The following is a 16,609-nucleotide window of genomic DNA, read 5'->3' on the forward strand; positions in this document are numbered from 1 at the left end:
CTCTGCTGTATATATCCCTGTGCTGGATATACCACTGTGCGGGCTGTGCTGGATATACCACTGTGCGGGCTGTGCTGGATATACCACTGTGCGGGCTGTGCTGGATATACCACTGTGCGGGCTGTGCTGGATATACCACTGTGCTGGCTGTGCTGGATATACCACTGTGCGGGCTGTGCTGGATATACCGCTGTGCTTGATATACCACTGTGCGGGCTCTGCTGGATATACCACTGTGCGGGCTGTGCTGGATATACCACTGTGCGGGCTGTGCTGGATATACCACTGTGCGGGCTGTGCTGGATATACCACTGTGCTGGATATACCACTGTGCTGGCACCCAACACCATGTTGCAGTGCAGGAGATTCCTGCGACAGTCCAAGGCGTATCTAGGGGAAGGTGGGGGGGGCGGGGGTGGGTGGGGTTGAGGCGGGGGGACCCGGGGTGGGGGGCCCATTTGGAAGTTCGCACCGGGGCCCATAACTTTGTAGTTACGCCACTGAGTAAAAGGTAAAGAGACTGCAACCTTGTGTCCTCGTTATTCACCGCGCCTTACACATCACCATCTACACTTCTGGGAAGCCCTGGGGATACACTTCACCTGTGGGAAGGTATACCATCTAGCTGCCATAACATCACCCCAGCGGACCCCTCAGCAGCGTCGGTCACCCTGACCGAATACCACAGGTGGCATCACGAACATTATACAAACTTTCCTTTTCATTGGACGTCCCTCAAAGGGCCACGGACCGGGTCGGGCCACCGTGACATCCCCAGAACCGAGAAGGACCCGGTACCGAGTACCCCATTGCCCTTAACATGGGAGCGCTCCATTTATACACTTGTATTGATCATGAGGACGAGATCAAGGCGGTGGAGTTTTATCTCCACACGACCGACCTCATTCATCACCTGGTGGACCTCCTGTTAACCCTATTGCGTTTTATACTCACGAATAATTATTTTTTATTTAAGGACATCATATACCTGCAGACAAGAGGTACTGCTATGGGTGCATCCTGCGCGCCCTCTTTCTGGGTTATTGGGAACACAGTATTGACTTCCCAGGTGATGATCGAGGTGCGGTTCACATGTGGGTCTGCTTTATAGATGATCTTTTCATCATCTGGCAAGGGAGTGACCATGATCTGAATGCTGATCTGAGATGCTTTTCTTGATAAAATCAATGAAAATCGATTGAACATCCGTCTAACTTATTCGTTGAGCTCAGAGGAAATTGACTTCCTAGATCTTAAAATAAAAAAAAATGGATGATGGATCTATTTCTATTGATAAATATAGGAAAAACACTACTGTAAACTCTCTTCTCAGTGCTATATCCTCTCATCCTCCACAGGTAATTAAATCAATTCCAACGGGTGGGACATTTTCTTAGAGCTTGACACATTTGTTCTACCGATGAATCATTCTACAGCCAAGCCAATGAACTAAAAAATATATTCAAGGCAAGACATTATAACAACTTTGTCATTCAACAAGGATACGACTGGGCAAAGATGACCCCAAGAGACCACTTTTTTAAAACGCACCCACCCCATATCATGCTCAATGGAGGGAAATGAGGGAAATTTTTAGAAGGTATTGGCCAACACCGAAAAGAGCTCCACCATTTAATGACATGTTAGTTTGGAGTCATTACTTCCCTCTGTCCCCTTTACAATCTCTATTTATAGGCCAACAAAGCCAAAAATGGGGTTGCTACCCCTGCGGATTGTGTAGTGTATGTCCCCAAGTAGATAGAGCCTTTGACTTATCTGACTCATCTAATGAACTTACGTTCAAAATCGTACAATTCATTAACTGTTGTTCCACTGATATATGTAGGCCTGACATCACGAGAGTTCAGAGTTAGAATTTTGTAACATATCAGAGACATAAAAAACGCTGCTAAAATTGTGGAACCAGATAAATTGTTGAAATTAAAAAAACATCCCCAAGCATTTTAAAGGCTGTCATGACTGCAATTGGCAGCTACTCCAATTTCGGGATGTAGATAAGGTCCATATTGGGGCTAGGGGTGGTAACTTTGTTAGGATGCTGCATCAAAGGGAGATCACATGGATCACCACACTTGATACTGTTAAACCAAAAGGCCTTAATGATTTAGTTTGTGTTGCTCCCTTACTTTAGAACTCTATGCACTGCAGTGTATGGGGTCATAGCTATGGGGGTCTTGATTTACTCATTATATTTGCTGTAAATGATAATAAAGTGGCGGTATTCGTCTGAATTAACTCTTATATTGGGTCTGCAAAACCTTTTCATTGTATTACATGAAGGATTACATCTCTGAAAGTCTTGCTAAGGGACATATTAGACCCTCCTCTTTGCTCATAGCAGCGGGGTTCTTCTTTATTAAGAAGAAAGATGGGGACCTGTGTTGCTTGTTAGATTTTCGTGACTTAAACCGGATTACTATCGAAGACCTTCAGCTGTCAGCTTTATCAGGGCTGGTTATCAAGAATAGATGGGTCCCCATGCCATTTTTTTTAAAATTGATTAAGTAAATAATTTCAAAAAACGATGTGGGTTCCTCCCATTTTTGGCATCCAGTCTAAAGCTGGTATTCTCAGGCTGGTAAGGGGTCATGGATACTGGCCCCACAGCCTAAAAATAGCAGCCTGCAGCCACCCCAGAAAAGGCACATCTATTAGATGTGCCAATTCTGGCACTTTGCCTGGCTCTTCCCACTTGCCCCGTGGCGGTGGCAAGTGAGGCTCATATTTGTGGAGTTGATATCACCATTATATTTTCTGGTGACATCAAGCCTAGCAGTTAGTAATGGATAGGCATCTACAAGACGCCTATGCATTACTAAGCTCATAGTCTTATTTTGATAGTCTTATTGTTAGTAAAAAAACACCCAGAATAAAGTTCTATATTTGAAATAAAAAGACACATCGTTTTGAAAATTTATTTAAAAATAACATTATCATATACTTGGCAGGAGTGGGGAAAAGTACTGTAAGTAAGTATTTGATACACTGGCAATTTTGCAAGTTTTCCCACCTACAAAGAATAGTTACATAGTTATTAAGGTTGAAGGAAGACTTTAAGTCCATCTAGTTCAACCCATAGCCTAGCATGCCCTAACATGTTGATCCAGGGGAAGGCAAAAAAAAACCATGTGGTAAGAGTAAGCTCCATCATGGGGAAAAAAATTCCTTCCCGACCCCACATACGGCAATCAGACTAGTTCCCTGGATCAACGCCCTATCAAGGAATCTAATATATATACCCTGTAATATTATACTTTTCCAGAAAGGTATCCAGTCCCCTCTTAAATTGAAGCAATGAGTCACTCATTACAACATCATACGGCAGAGAGTTCCATAGTCTCACTGCTCTTACAGTAAAGAATCCGCGTCTGTTATTATGCTTAAACCTTTTTTCCTCCAGACGTAGAGGATGCCCCCTTGTCCCTGTCACCGGTCTATGATTAAAAAGATCAGCAGAAAGGTCTTTGTACTGTCCCCTCATATATTTATACATTAACATAAGATCACCCCTTAGTCTTCGTTTTTCCAAACTAAATAGCCCCAAGTGTAATAACCTATCTTGGTATGGCAGACCCCCCAGTCCTCTAATAACCTTGGTTTCTCTTCTCTGCACCCGCTCCAGTTCAGCTATGTCTTTCTTATACACCGGAGACCAGAACTGTGCACAGTATTCTAAGTGTGGTCGCACTAGTGACTTGTATAGAGGTAAAATTATGTTCTCCTCATGAGCATCTGTGCCTCTTTTAATACATCCCATTATTTTATTTGCCTTTGTAGCAGCTGCCTGACACTTGCCACTGAATATGAGTTTGTCATCCACCCATACACCCAGGTCTTTTTCATTGACGGTTTTGCCCAGAGTTTTAGAATTAAGCACATAGTTATACATCTTATTACTTTTACCCAAGTGCATGACCTTACATTTATCCCCATTAAAGCTCATTTGCCATTTATCAGCCCAAGCTTCTAGTTTACATAAATCAGCCTGTAATATAAAATTGTCCTCCCCTGTATTGATTACCCTGCAGAGTTTAGTGTCATCTGCAAATATTGAAATTCTACTCTGAATGCCCCCTACAAGGTCATTAATAAATATGTTAAAAAGAAGAGGGCCCAATACTGACCCCTGTGGTACCCCACTGCTAACCGTGACCCAGTCCGAGTGTGCTCCATTAATAACCACCCTTTGTTTCCTATCCCTGAGCCAACTCTCAACCCACTTGCACATATTTTCCCCTATCCCCATTATTCTCATTTTATGTATCAACCTTTTGTGTGGCACCGTATCAAAAGCTTTTGAAAAGTCCATATACACTACATCTACTGGGTTCCCTTGGTCCAGACCGGAACTTACCTCTTTATAGAAGCTGATCAAATTAGTCTGACATGATCGGTCCCTAGTAAACCCGTGTTGATACTGGGTCATGAGGTTATTCTTCTTCAGATACTCCAGTATAGCATCCCTTAGAATGCCCTCCAGGATTTTACCCACAGTAGAGGTTAAACTTACTGGCCTATAATTTCCGAGTTCAGTTTTTGTCCCCTTTTTGAATATTGGCACCACATTTGCTATACGCCAGTCCTGTGGTACAGACCCTGTTATTATGGAGTCTTTAAAGATAAAAAATAATGGTCTATCAATGACTGTACTTAATTCCTGCAGTACTCGGGGGTGTATCCCATCCGGGCCCGGAGATTTGTCAATTTTTGTGATTTTTAGACGCCGCCGTACTTCCTGCTGGGTTAAGCAGGTAACATTAAATTGGGAATTATTATCACTAGTCATATTGGCTGCCATGGGATTTTCTTTTGTAAATACTGATGAAAAAAAGTCATTTAGCATATTGGCTTTTTCCTCATCCTCATCCGCCATTTCACCCAGACTATTTTTAAGGGGGCCAACACTATCATTTTTTAGTTTCTTACTATTTATGTAGTTAAAAAATATTTTGGGGTTATTTTTGCTCTCTCTAGCAATGAGTCTCTCTGTCTCAATCTTTGCTGCCTTGATTTGCTTTTTACATAATTTATTTAATTTTTTGTATTTATTTAATGCCTCCTCACTACCTACTTCTTTTAATTCTCTAAATGCTTTCTTTTTGTCCCTTATTGCGCCCCTTACAGCTCTATTTAGCCATATTGGTTTCCTCCTATTTCTAGTATGTTTATTCCCATACGGTATATACTGTGCACACAGGGGTGGGATTCAAATTTTTAACAACAGGTCCTCTAAGTCGCGGCGGCCGGAATGTTGGCCACGCCCATTTTTAATAACCCCGCCCATACTAATAAGCCACGCCCAGTGGCACGATTCATATTTTTTGAAGCAGTTTGTCTCCCTTAATGACAAGAATACGTTGTGACATACGGTATTAAAGTCATTCAAAGAAACAAACGACTAAAGCAAATGTACTGCACAGGACAATTCACTCGTATATCAGCTGAGAATCGCCAGTGCAAGTCAATGGGTGCAAAGAAAAAAAATCCTACAGCACTCGCACCATGCGAGTGCTGTCCGATTTTTATGCACCGGCGTCCTTTGAAAAGCTGGTAATTCATGTCCGGTGTACAGTAAGATCACACGGCCTCATTCATTCCCTATGGGACTTGCGGACATGTGCGGCACTTGCAGCAACGGAAAAAAAACACTGCTAGCAGTGTTTTTTTGTCTCACCGCAAGTGCCGCACATGTTGGCTAGTAGCCATCACTACCTGTCCCTAGTGAATCAACCACAGGGCATGCTGGGATTTGCAGTCCCTACAGTACCAACCACAGGGCATGCTGGGGATTTGCAGTTTCTACAGTACCAACCACAGGGCATGCTGGGATTTGCAGTCCCTACAGTACCAACCACAGGGCATGCTGGGGATTTGCAGTTTCTACAGTACCAACCACAGGGCATGCTGGGATTTGCAGTCCCTACAGTACCAACCACAGGGCATGCTGGGATTTGCAGTCCTACATCTCCATAATTAGAACGACAGGACATGTAACCTAAACCTGTAGTTATTCTGCAGCTACAGAATAAAAAAGTCAGGGCGTGAACGTACAAGTCCCCCTTACACAAAGGCTGGGAATGCTGGAATTTATGGTTCTACAGCAGCTCCAGAATAATAAAAACAAGCCTTGCTGGAAGGTGTACATGGGGCAGGGCGGCCACATACTGCAGAGGCCCCCTAATTGAAGCAGGACATTAAAGGGAACCTGTCACCACGTTTTTGGAAGATGGGATAAAAATAGCGTTAAATAGGGGCAGAGGTGGGCGTTACATTAGTGTGTTTGTTATGCGTTTATTACCCACCTAAGTTGCCGAAATACCTTTGCAAAGTCTCCGTTTTCGCCTGTCAATCAGGCTGGTCTGGTCAGATGGGCGTCTTGTCTTCCCCCAGATTTTGCGTAGTTTTCCGTTGGTGGCGTAGTGGTGTGCGCATGCCCAAAGTCCTGAATCCTCTGCCAGGGGATTTAAAAGAGCGCGCTGTTCGTTTTCCTTGGTGATCGGTGGGCGCGGCCATCTTCCTTTGGCCGCGCGTGCGCAGAAGCGGCGCTCTGCTGGCCGCGGCTTCAGGAAAATGGCCGCCGCGATATCCATCTGCGCACGCGCGGCATCCCGCGGCCATTTTCCTGAAGCCGCGGCCAGCAGAGCGCCGCTTCTGCGCACGCGCGGCCAAAGGAAGATGGCCACGCCCACCGATCACCAATGAAAACGAACAGCGCGCTCTTTTAAATCCCCTGGCAGAGGATTCAGGACTTTGGGCATGCGCACACCACTACGCCACCAACGGAAAACTACGCAAAATCTGGGGGAAGACAAGACGCCCATCTGACCAGACCAGCCTGATTGACAGGCGAAAACGGAGACTTTGCAAAGGTATTTCGGCAACTTAGGTGGGTAATAAACGCATAACAAACACACTAATGTAATGCCCACCTCTGCCCCTATTTAATGCTATTTTTATCCCATCTTCCAAAAACGTGGTGACAGGTTCCCTTTAACCATGTCCTGATCACTGTGATGTTCCTCTCAGCACCTCCCCCTCTGTTCACAGCCTCATGTCAGCAGCAGGGCACAGGCAGCAGCAGAGGGAATCACAGCGTGAGGCTCCGTGTGATGCTCCTTCCCTCACCGCAGACGGCAGCATCAACAAGAACAGGGCCCCTGTCAGCATAATCTTGTGCAGTCTGTAGCTGAGCGGGCCGGCCTCTCCTGCTAGCGCTGAAGCTGTCGGATATGCTGGGACCAGCAGTTACACACCAAGCACCAGACAACTGACCTGGACACAACAATCCTCACACCATCCTCCCCCGCAGCTGGTGCTCAGGCAGGAACCAACTGAACTTGGCGCCACAGCGAGGAGGGGGCGGGGCCTGCAGTGTGACGTATTTCTCCTCCAGCTCCCGGCCTCCACTGCAGCATATGTGATAGCGCAGCGCAGGGGCCAGAAGAGGGAGATAGGGAAGAGATAGGGAAGAGAGAGATAGGGAGGGCGGGTGGGTTTGGATGGGCGCTACCCCGCATTATTAAAAAAAAAAAAAAAGCACACCTTGCTCAGGCGCCGCCCCCCCGCATCCTCCCGCCCCTAGGCACGTGCCCTCAAGTGCCTAGTGGGAAATACGGCCCTGATTACCGGAACGCTGGCAGCTAGAAATTTTAGTAAACGGCTGCCCCGTACCGGGTCGTACCGGCTGAATCCCACCCCTGTGTGCACAGGTCCTATCCAGGATGCTAATAAATGTCTCCCATTTTCTTTGTGTACTTTTATGTCTCAGGATATCGTCCCAGTTAATTGCACCAAGATCCTCTCTCATCCGTTGGAAATTTGCCCTCCTGAAGTTTAGTGTCCTTGTCACCCCTCTACTACACATCTTATTAAAGGAGACATGAAAACTTATTATTTTGTGATCACTATTCCCCAAGTGACCCCCAGCCCTTATATTTGATATGCGGTCTGGCCTGTTGGTTAATATTAGGTCTAGCAGTGCTCCCCTTCTTGTTGGGTCCTGAACCAGTTGTGAAAGGTAATTGTCTCTCATAGTTGTCAAAATCCGATTACCTTTACTGGAACTGCAGGTTTCTGTTCCCCAATCTATTTCAGGGTAGTTGAAGTCCCCCATAATAATGACTTCTCCTTGAGTCGCAGCTTCATCTATTTGCTTTACAAGGATATTCTCCATTGCTTCCATTATTTTTGGAGATTTATAACAAACCCCTATCAGTAATTTATTATTTTTTCCCCCTCCCCTTATCTCCACCCACAGGGACTCTACTTTTCATAAGATTCACCTATATTATCACGCAGGATGGGTTTTAAGGTCGATTTTACAAACAGACACACCCCACCCCCTCGCTTATCTGTACGGTCATTTCTGAAAAGGCTATAGCCCTGCAAGTTAACAGCCCAGTCATGGCTCTCATCCAGCCATGTTTCAGATATCCCCACCATGTCATAATTATGTTCCAACAACATTAGTTCTAATTCGTCCATTTTGTTGGCGAGGTTTCTGGCATTAGTATACATGCACTTGATGTTCCTCTCTGTACCTCTATTCTTTCTTAAATTACTAACTGTTCTAACCCCACCCCCCATGCCACCACCACCCCCAACTTCCTTATTTGTGCCCAGGTCTCTATCTGCACTATCTTCCCCACCTATAAAATGAATACCCTCCCCCCCATTTCCTAGTTTAAACACTCCTCCAACCTTCTAACCATTTTCTCCCCCAGCACAGCTGCACCTTCCCCATTGAGGTGCAGCCCATCCCTAGTGTAGAGCCTGTAGCCAACTGAGAAGTCGGCCCAGTTCTGCAGGAACCCAAACCCCTCCTTCCTACACCAATTCTTGAGCCACTTATTAACCTCCCTAATCTCCCGTTGCCTCTCTGGTGTGGCACGTGGTACAGGCAGTATTTCAGAAAATACCACGTTGGAGGTCCTTGCTTTCAGCTTGCAGCCTAATTCCCTGAAATCATCTTTAAAGGACCTTCCACCTTCCTCTAACTTTGTCATTTGTGCCAATGTGCACCATGACCGCTGGGTCCTCACCAGCCCCTCCCAGTAATCTGTCCACCCGATCAGTGATGTGTCGGACTCGAGCGCCAGGTAGGCAGCACACCGTTCGACGATCCCTGTCTTTGTGACAGATTGCCCTATCTGTTCCCCTAATAATTGAGTCCCCCACTACCAGCACCTGTCTGGCCTGCCCTGCTCTCCTATTTCCCTCCTTACTGGAGCAGTCACTCCTCCGGCTTTCAGAGGACATGCCTGGCTGCAGCAGTGCTACCCCTGTACTGGCACCCCCCTCATCTGCCAACTTAGCAAACTTATTGGGGTGTGAAAGATCAGGACTAGCCTCCCTGGCACTCTTCCCTCTACCCCGCTTCCTAACTGTCACCCAGCTAACTGCCTCACTGTCCTGCAGCTCCATCCTACCATCCCCCTCCTCATCTATCCCATTGAGCGTCTGCTCTGTGAGCAGAAGACTCCTCTCCATATTGTCTATGGATCTCAGTGTTGCCAGCTGCACATTTAGATCCAGTATCTGGGTTTCCAAATGCACAACGTGCTCACATCTCGCACAGCAGTATGCACCCTCGACCGGCTGATCAAGGACTGCATACATGTGGCAAGATGTGCACTGGATGGCATTAACAATTGTGGAGCACATTTCCTAATGGGGATTGCACCAGACAGAAACGTTAATGGATGGAGAAGTCTGTAATTTTTATCATAGGTACAATTCAACTGTAAAAGACAGAATATAAAAATGAAAAAAAAAAACTGAAAATCACATTGTATGATTTTTAAATAATTAGATTGCATTTTATTGCATGAAATAAGTATTTGATCACCTACCATCAGCAAGAATTCTGGCTCTCACAGACCTGTTAATTTTTCTAAAAGGGAACCTGTCACCCCCAAAATCAAAGGTGAGCTAAGCCCACCGGCATCAGGGGCTTTTGTAATGCTGTAGATAAGCCCCCGATGTATCCTGAAAGATGAGAAAAAGAGGTTAGATTATACTCACCCAGGGACGGTCCAGCTGCGGTCCGGTCCGATGGGCATCGCGGTCCGGGTCCTCCCATCTTCTTACGATGACGTCCTCTTCTTGTCTTCATGCTACGGCTCCGGCGCAGGCGTACTTTGTCTGCCCTGTTGAGGGCAGAGCAAAGTACTGCAATGTGCAGGCGTTGGGAAAGGTCAGAGAGACCCTGCGGCCTGTGCACTGCCGTATGAAGATGGGAGGCCCCGGACTGGACCGTGACGCCCATCGGATTGGACCGCCCCTGGGTGAGTATAATATAACCTCTTTTTCTCATCATTCAGGATACATCGGGGGCTTATCTACAGCAATACAGAAGGCTGTAGATAAGCCCCTGATGCCGGTGGGCTTAGCTCACCTTCGATTTTGGGGGTGACAGGTTCCCTTTAAATGAGCCTCCTACTCTGCACTCATTACCTGTATTAATTATACCTGTTTGAACTGCAAAATCTCACCTTGTGGGGTAAGGATGATTCTGAAAAAGGTCAGGAATCAGCCCAGAACTACATGGAAGGACCTGGTCAGTGACCTGAAGAGAACTGGGACCACAGTCTCAAACATTACCGTAAGTAACACACTATGCCATCATGGATTAAACTCCTGCAGGGCACGTAAGGTAGGTCTGCTCATGCCAGCACATGTGAAGTTCACCAATGACCATCTGGATGATCCGGAGGCATGAGAGAATGTCATGTGGTCAGATGAGGCCTAAATAGAACTTTTTGGTATCAACTCCACTTGTCGTGTTTGGAGGAAGAAGGATGAGGACAACCTCAAGGACACCATCCCAAACCTGAAGAATGGTAGGGAAACATCATACTTCGTGGGTGCTTTTCTGCAAAGGGGGCAGGACGACTGCACTGTATTGAAGGGAGAATAGATGGGTTTATGTACAGCGAGATTTTGGCCAACAACCTCCTTCCCTCAGCAAGAACATTGAAGATGGATTGTGGCTGGGTCTTCCAACATGACAATGACCCAAAACACACAGCCATAGCAACTAAGGAGTGGTTCTGTAAGAATCATTTCAAGGTCTTGGAGTAGCCTAGCCATTCTCCAGACCTGAATTGAATAGAAAATCTTTGGAGGGAGCTGAGACTCAATGTCACCCAGCGACGACACCTGAAATCTGAAAGATCTGGAGAAGATGTGTATGGAGGAGTGGGCCAAAATCCCTGCTGCAGTGTGTGCAAATGTGGTCAAGAACTACAGGAAATATCTGACCTCTGTAATTGCAAACAAAGGTTTCTGTACCAAATATTAAGGTCTGCTTTTCTATTTTATCAAGTATGTATTTCATGCAATAAAATGCAAATTAATTATGTAAGAATCATACAATGTGATTTTCTGGATGATTTTTTTAGATTCTGCCTCTCACAGTTGAAGTGTACCTATGATAAACATTACAGCCCTCTCCATTCTTTGTAGGTGGGAAAACTCGTAAAATCGTTAGTGTATCAAATACTCATTTTCCCCACTGTATGACTGTTTTGTGCTTCCAGGACCTGTGATGATGTCACAGTCATGTGATCAGTCACATGGAGGGGGAGGAGACAGTCTCCATTTTGCAGGAAGTGTAGGACACAGCTCCATGTAAGAGAAGACGTCTGCACTGGTGACAGGTAATGAGGGAGCAGGGAGCGTGTGATGGGGGAACAGGACTAAACCCTAATGGGCTGAAGGTCGGGGTCTCTCTGATCCCTAGAATATACAGCGGAGCCTGAAAGGTCAGGAACTGTTTAGAAATATTTATGAATTAATTTGACCTAAAACTTCATCAGATTCCCACACAAGTCTTAAATGTATTAACCCTTTTACCCCCAAACCTTTTTTCACTTTCCTGACTAGGCCATTTTATGAGGTAATAACTCTTTATGAGGTAATAACTCTGGAACACTTTAACGGATCCCACTGATACTGAGAATGTTTTCTTACGACATAGTGTACTTCATGATAGTTGTAAAATTTGTTCAATATAACTTTTGTTTATTTGTGAAAATATCAGAAATTTGCCGAAAATTAGCATTTTTCAAACTTTTAATCTTTATGCCCTTAAACCAGAGAGTTATGCCACACAACATAGTTAACTAGATGGGTATTTCCTGAAGGAACTACAGATAGTGCTTTGGAATGGTGCCAGGGCTGCCCCTGCAAGACTTTCACACTTCGGTGCCCATCAGGCGCTGGTTTGGTAGTTGTAGCCCCTCAGGGTTGAGGCCACTCTGGGTCCGATTTGGCGGGCGGCGCCACTCTGGGTCCGATTTGGCGGGCGGCGCCACTCTGGGTCCGATTTTGCGGGCGGCGCCACTCTGGGTCCGATTTTGCGGGCGGCGCCACTCTGGGTCCGATTTGGCGGGCGGCGCCACTCTGGGTCCGATTTGGCGGGCCGCGCCACTCTGGGTCCGATTTGGCGGGCGGCGCCACTCTGGGTCCGATTTGGTGAGCGGGGCAATAATTATAATAAGACTACAGATAGTGCTTTGAAATTGTGCTGTGCTATCACTTTAAGAGCTGATATTATCTGGCAAAACTGTGCTGGTCATGTACAGTTCGCAGGCGTTGGCATAGTAACTGGGCCTGACTGCACATATCAATGAGCTAATCAGCCAGGTGGCAAGTGGCAGGTACATTTCAAATTGCCTCAGAAACCCAGCCATTATAACCTATGGGAAAATTTCCCTATTGAAATGCATTAGGCCGGCGTCACACTGGCGAGTTTTACGGACGTAAGAGCGCAGAAACTACGTCCGTAAAACTCGCATTACATACGGCACAATTATTCTCAATGGGGCTGCTCCTATCAGCCGTATATTACGGTTCAGTATTATACGGCTTTCTACGGCCGTACAAAATCGCACCATGCTGCGTTTGTCACCGTATTGCGCAAATAATACGCCAATGAAAGTCTATGGGGGCGAGAAAAATACGGATTCCACACGGACCAGCAGTGTGACCTGCAAGAAATACGCAGCGGTGTTAGTGAAAAGTCGGTAATTCAATTGCCGGCTTTTTCCTTCTCCTTCACAAACCCGACATGATATGAGACATGGTTTACATACAGTAAACCATCTCATATCCCCATTTTTTTTGCATATTCCACACTACTAATGTTAGTAGTGTGTATGTGCAAAATTTGTGCGCTGTAGCTGCTAAAATAAAGGGTTAAATGGCGGAAAAAATTGGCGTGGGCTCCCGCGCAATTTCCTCCGCCAGAATGGTAAAGCCAGTGACTGAGGGCAGATATTAATAGCCAGGAGAGGGTCCATGGTTATTGGCCCCCCCGTGGCTAAAAACATCTGCCCCCAGCCACCCCAGAAAAGGCACATCTGGAAGATGCGCCTATTCTGGCACTTGGCCACTCTCTTCCCACTCCCTGTAGCGGTGGGATATGGGGTAATGAAGGGTTAATGCCACCTTGCTATTGGAAGGTGACATTAAGCCAGATTAATAATGGAGAGGCGTCAATTATGACACCTATCCATTATTAATCCAATTGTAGGAAAGGGTTAAAAAACACACACACACATGATTAAAAAGGATTTTAATGAAATAAACACAGCGGTTGTTGTAATAATTTATTGTTCTCGCAATCCATCAGGAACACCCTCGCTTGGCAAAATAATAAACGCACAAGATACATACCTTCTGATGTCAGATCACGTCCAACGAGGTAATCCATCTGAAGGGGTTAACTAATATTACAGGCACGAGCTGCGATAAACCACTCGCTCGTGCCTGTAATCCCCGGGTGCTGAAAGGAAAGCAGGATCTGTACTTACATTGAGTCGCGGTGAGGCGCCCTCTGGTGGATATTCTCATGAACTGCAGCCTGGGAACTTTTTCCCACGCTCCAGGTCATATGAGGACATCCACCAGGGGGCGCATCACTGCGACTGAAGGAAATGTAGGTCATTGACCTACATTTCATTCATTCGCCGGGGATTACAGGCACGGAGCACAGCTGCATTTAGCAGGGCTCCAGCCTGTAATATTAGTTAACCCCTTCAGATGGATTACCTCGTGGGACGAGACGGTTCACCAGAAGGTATGTATCTTGTGCGTTTATTATTTTTCCAAGCGAGGGTGTTCCTGATGGATTGAGAGAACAATAAATTATTACAACAACCGCTGTTTATTTCATTAAACTACTTTTAAATCATGTGTGTGTGTGTTTTTTAACCCTTTCCAACAATTGGATTAATAATGGATAGGTGTCATAATTGACGCCTCTCCATTATTAATCTGGCTTAATGTCACCTTCCAATAGCAAGGTGGCATTAACCCTTCATTACCCCATATCCCACCGCTACAGGGAGTGGGAAGAGAGTGGCCAAGTGCCAGAATAGGCGCATCTTCCAGATGTGCCTTTTCTGGGGTGGCTGGGGGCAGATGTTTTTAGCCACGGGGGGGCCAATAACCATGGACCCTCTCCTGGCTATTAATATCTGCCCTCAGTCACTGGCTTTACCACTCTGGCGGAGAAAATTGCGCGGGAGCCCACGCCAATTTTTTCCGCAATGTAACGCTTTATTTCAGCAGCTACAGCGCTGAAATTTTGCACATACACACTACTAACATTAGTAGTGTGGAATATGCAAAAAAAATGGGGATATGAGATGGTTTACTGTATGTAAACCATGTCTCATATCATGTCGGGTTTGTGCAGGAGAAATGAGAAGCCGGCAATTGAATTACCGGCTTTTAACACATATCGCGCTGAATGAAATCTAAATACAGAATATATATATATGTGTCTCAATGACATATATATATATATATATATATATATATATATATATATATATATATATATATATATATATATATATATACTGTATATATGTTTTCCCGAACATTTGAGCACATAAATCCATTAGATGTCGGTTTTGCAAGCCTGCGCGAAAATCTCGCAGTACGGATGCCATACGGATTACATACGGAGGATGCCATGCGCAAAATACGCTGACACACCCTGACTACGGATCAATATTTTGGGAACATTTCTCCGTATTACGGCCGTAGTACGGACGTATAATACGTGGCGTATTGTCTTACGCCCAGTGTGAGGCCGGCCTTACAATGAGGGGAAAAAACATTTTCAAACGCAAATTGCGCCAAAACTACAAATCCGATCGACACGAAAAATACTTAGCACACCTCTTGGGGATGCTGGCTTCGAAATGACACCTCACTGGAGTCTGTGAGTGAAGCGGTTCGGGCCGCATTACGTGCGGACTGAATAATAATAAGAAGAACTAGATGGGTATTTCCTGAAGGAACTACAGATAGTGCTTTGGAATGGTGCACGGGCTGCCCCTGCAAGACTTTCACACTTGGGTGCCCCTCAGGCGCTGGTTTGGTAGTTGTAGCCCCTCAGGGTTGAGGCCACTCTGGGTCCGATTTTGCGGGCGGCGCCACTCTGGGTCCGATTTTGCGGGCGGCGCCACTCTGGGTCCGATTTTGCGGGCGGCGCCACTCTGGGTCCGATTTTGCGGGCGGCGCCACTCTGGGTCCGATTTGGCGGGCGGCGCCACTCTGGGTCCGATTTTGCGGGCGGCGCCACTCTGGGTCCGATTTGGCGGGCGGCGCCACTCTGGGTCCGATTTGGCGGGCGGCGCCACTCTGGGTCCGATTTGGCGGGCGGCGCCACTCTGGGTCCGATTTGGCGGGCGGCGCCACTCGGTCCGATTTGGTGAGCGGGGCAATAATTATAATAAGACTACAGATAGTGCTTTGAAATTGTGCTGTGCTATCACTTTAAGAGCTGATATTATCTGGCAAAACTGTGCTGGGGTCATGTACAGTTCGCAGGCGTTGGCATAGTAACTGGGCCTGACTGCACATATCAATGAGCTAATCAGCCAGGTGGCAGGTACATTTCAAATTGCCTCAGAAACCCGGCCATTATAACCTATGGGAAAATTTCCCTATTGAAATGCATTACAATGAGGGGAAAAAACATTTTCAAACGCAAATTGCGCCAAAACTACAAATCCGATCGACACGAAAAATACTTAGCACACCTCTTGGGGACGCTGGCTTCGAAATGACACCTCACTGGAGTCTGTGAGTGAAGCGGTTCGGGCCGCATTACGTGCGGACTGAATAATAATAAGAACTAGATAGGTATTTCCTGAAGGAACTACAGATAGTGCTTTGGAATGGTGCCCGGGCTGCCCCTGCAAGACTTTCACACTTGGGTGCCCCTCAGGCGCTGGTTTGGTAGTTGTAGCCCCTCAGGGTTGAGGCCACTCTGGGTCCGATTTGGTGGGCCGGGTCACTCTGGGCCCGATTTGGTGGCCCGGGTCACTCTGGGTCCGATTTGGTGGCCCGGGTCACTCTGGGTCCGATTTGGTGGCCCGGGTCACTCTGGGTCCGATTTGGTGGCCCGGGTCACTCTGGGTCCGATTTGTTGGCCCGGGTCACTCTGGGTCCGATTTGTTGGCCCGGGTCACTCTGGGTCCGATTTGGTGGGCCGGGTCACTCTGGGTCCGATTTGGTGGGCCGGGTCACTCTGGGTCCGATTTGGTGGCCCGGGTCACTCTGGGTC

The 16,609-nt window shown here is 46.6% G+C and overlaps 1 protein-coding gene across 4 annotated transcripts in view; it reads left to right on the forward strand.

The window, feature by feature from the left end:
* The first annotated feature begins 11,570 nt into the window (after positions 1–11,570).
* The window catches only part of LOC143767305 (gastrula zinc finger protein XlCGF66.1-like), a 60,942-nt gene continuing 55,903 nt past the window's right edge, over positions 11,571–16,609 (forward strand). Inside the window, exon 1 of one of the 4 annotated variants that reach the window (XM_077255538.1) lies at positions 11,571–11,681. The gene's annotated coding sequence lies outside the window, so the exon portion shown is untranslated. Of the gene's footprint in view, positions 11,787–16,609 lie in introns of all 4 variants that reach the window. The other 3 variants (XM_077255540.1, XM_077255541.1, XM_077255539.1) reach the window with 3 other exon arrangements.

This window comes from Ranitomeya variabilis, chromosome 4 (assembly GCF_051348905.1).
Source record: "Ranitomeya variabilis isolate aRanVar5 chromosome 4, aRanVar5.hap1, whole genome shotgun sequence".
Lineage (NCBI taxonomy): Eukaryota > Metazoa > Chordata > Amphibia > Anura > Dendrobatidae > Ranitomeya > Ranitomeya variabilis.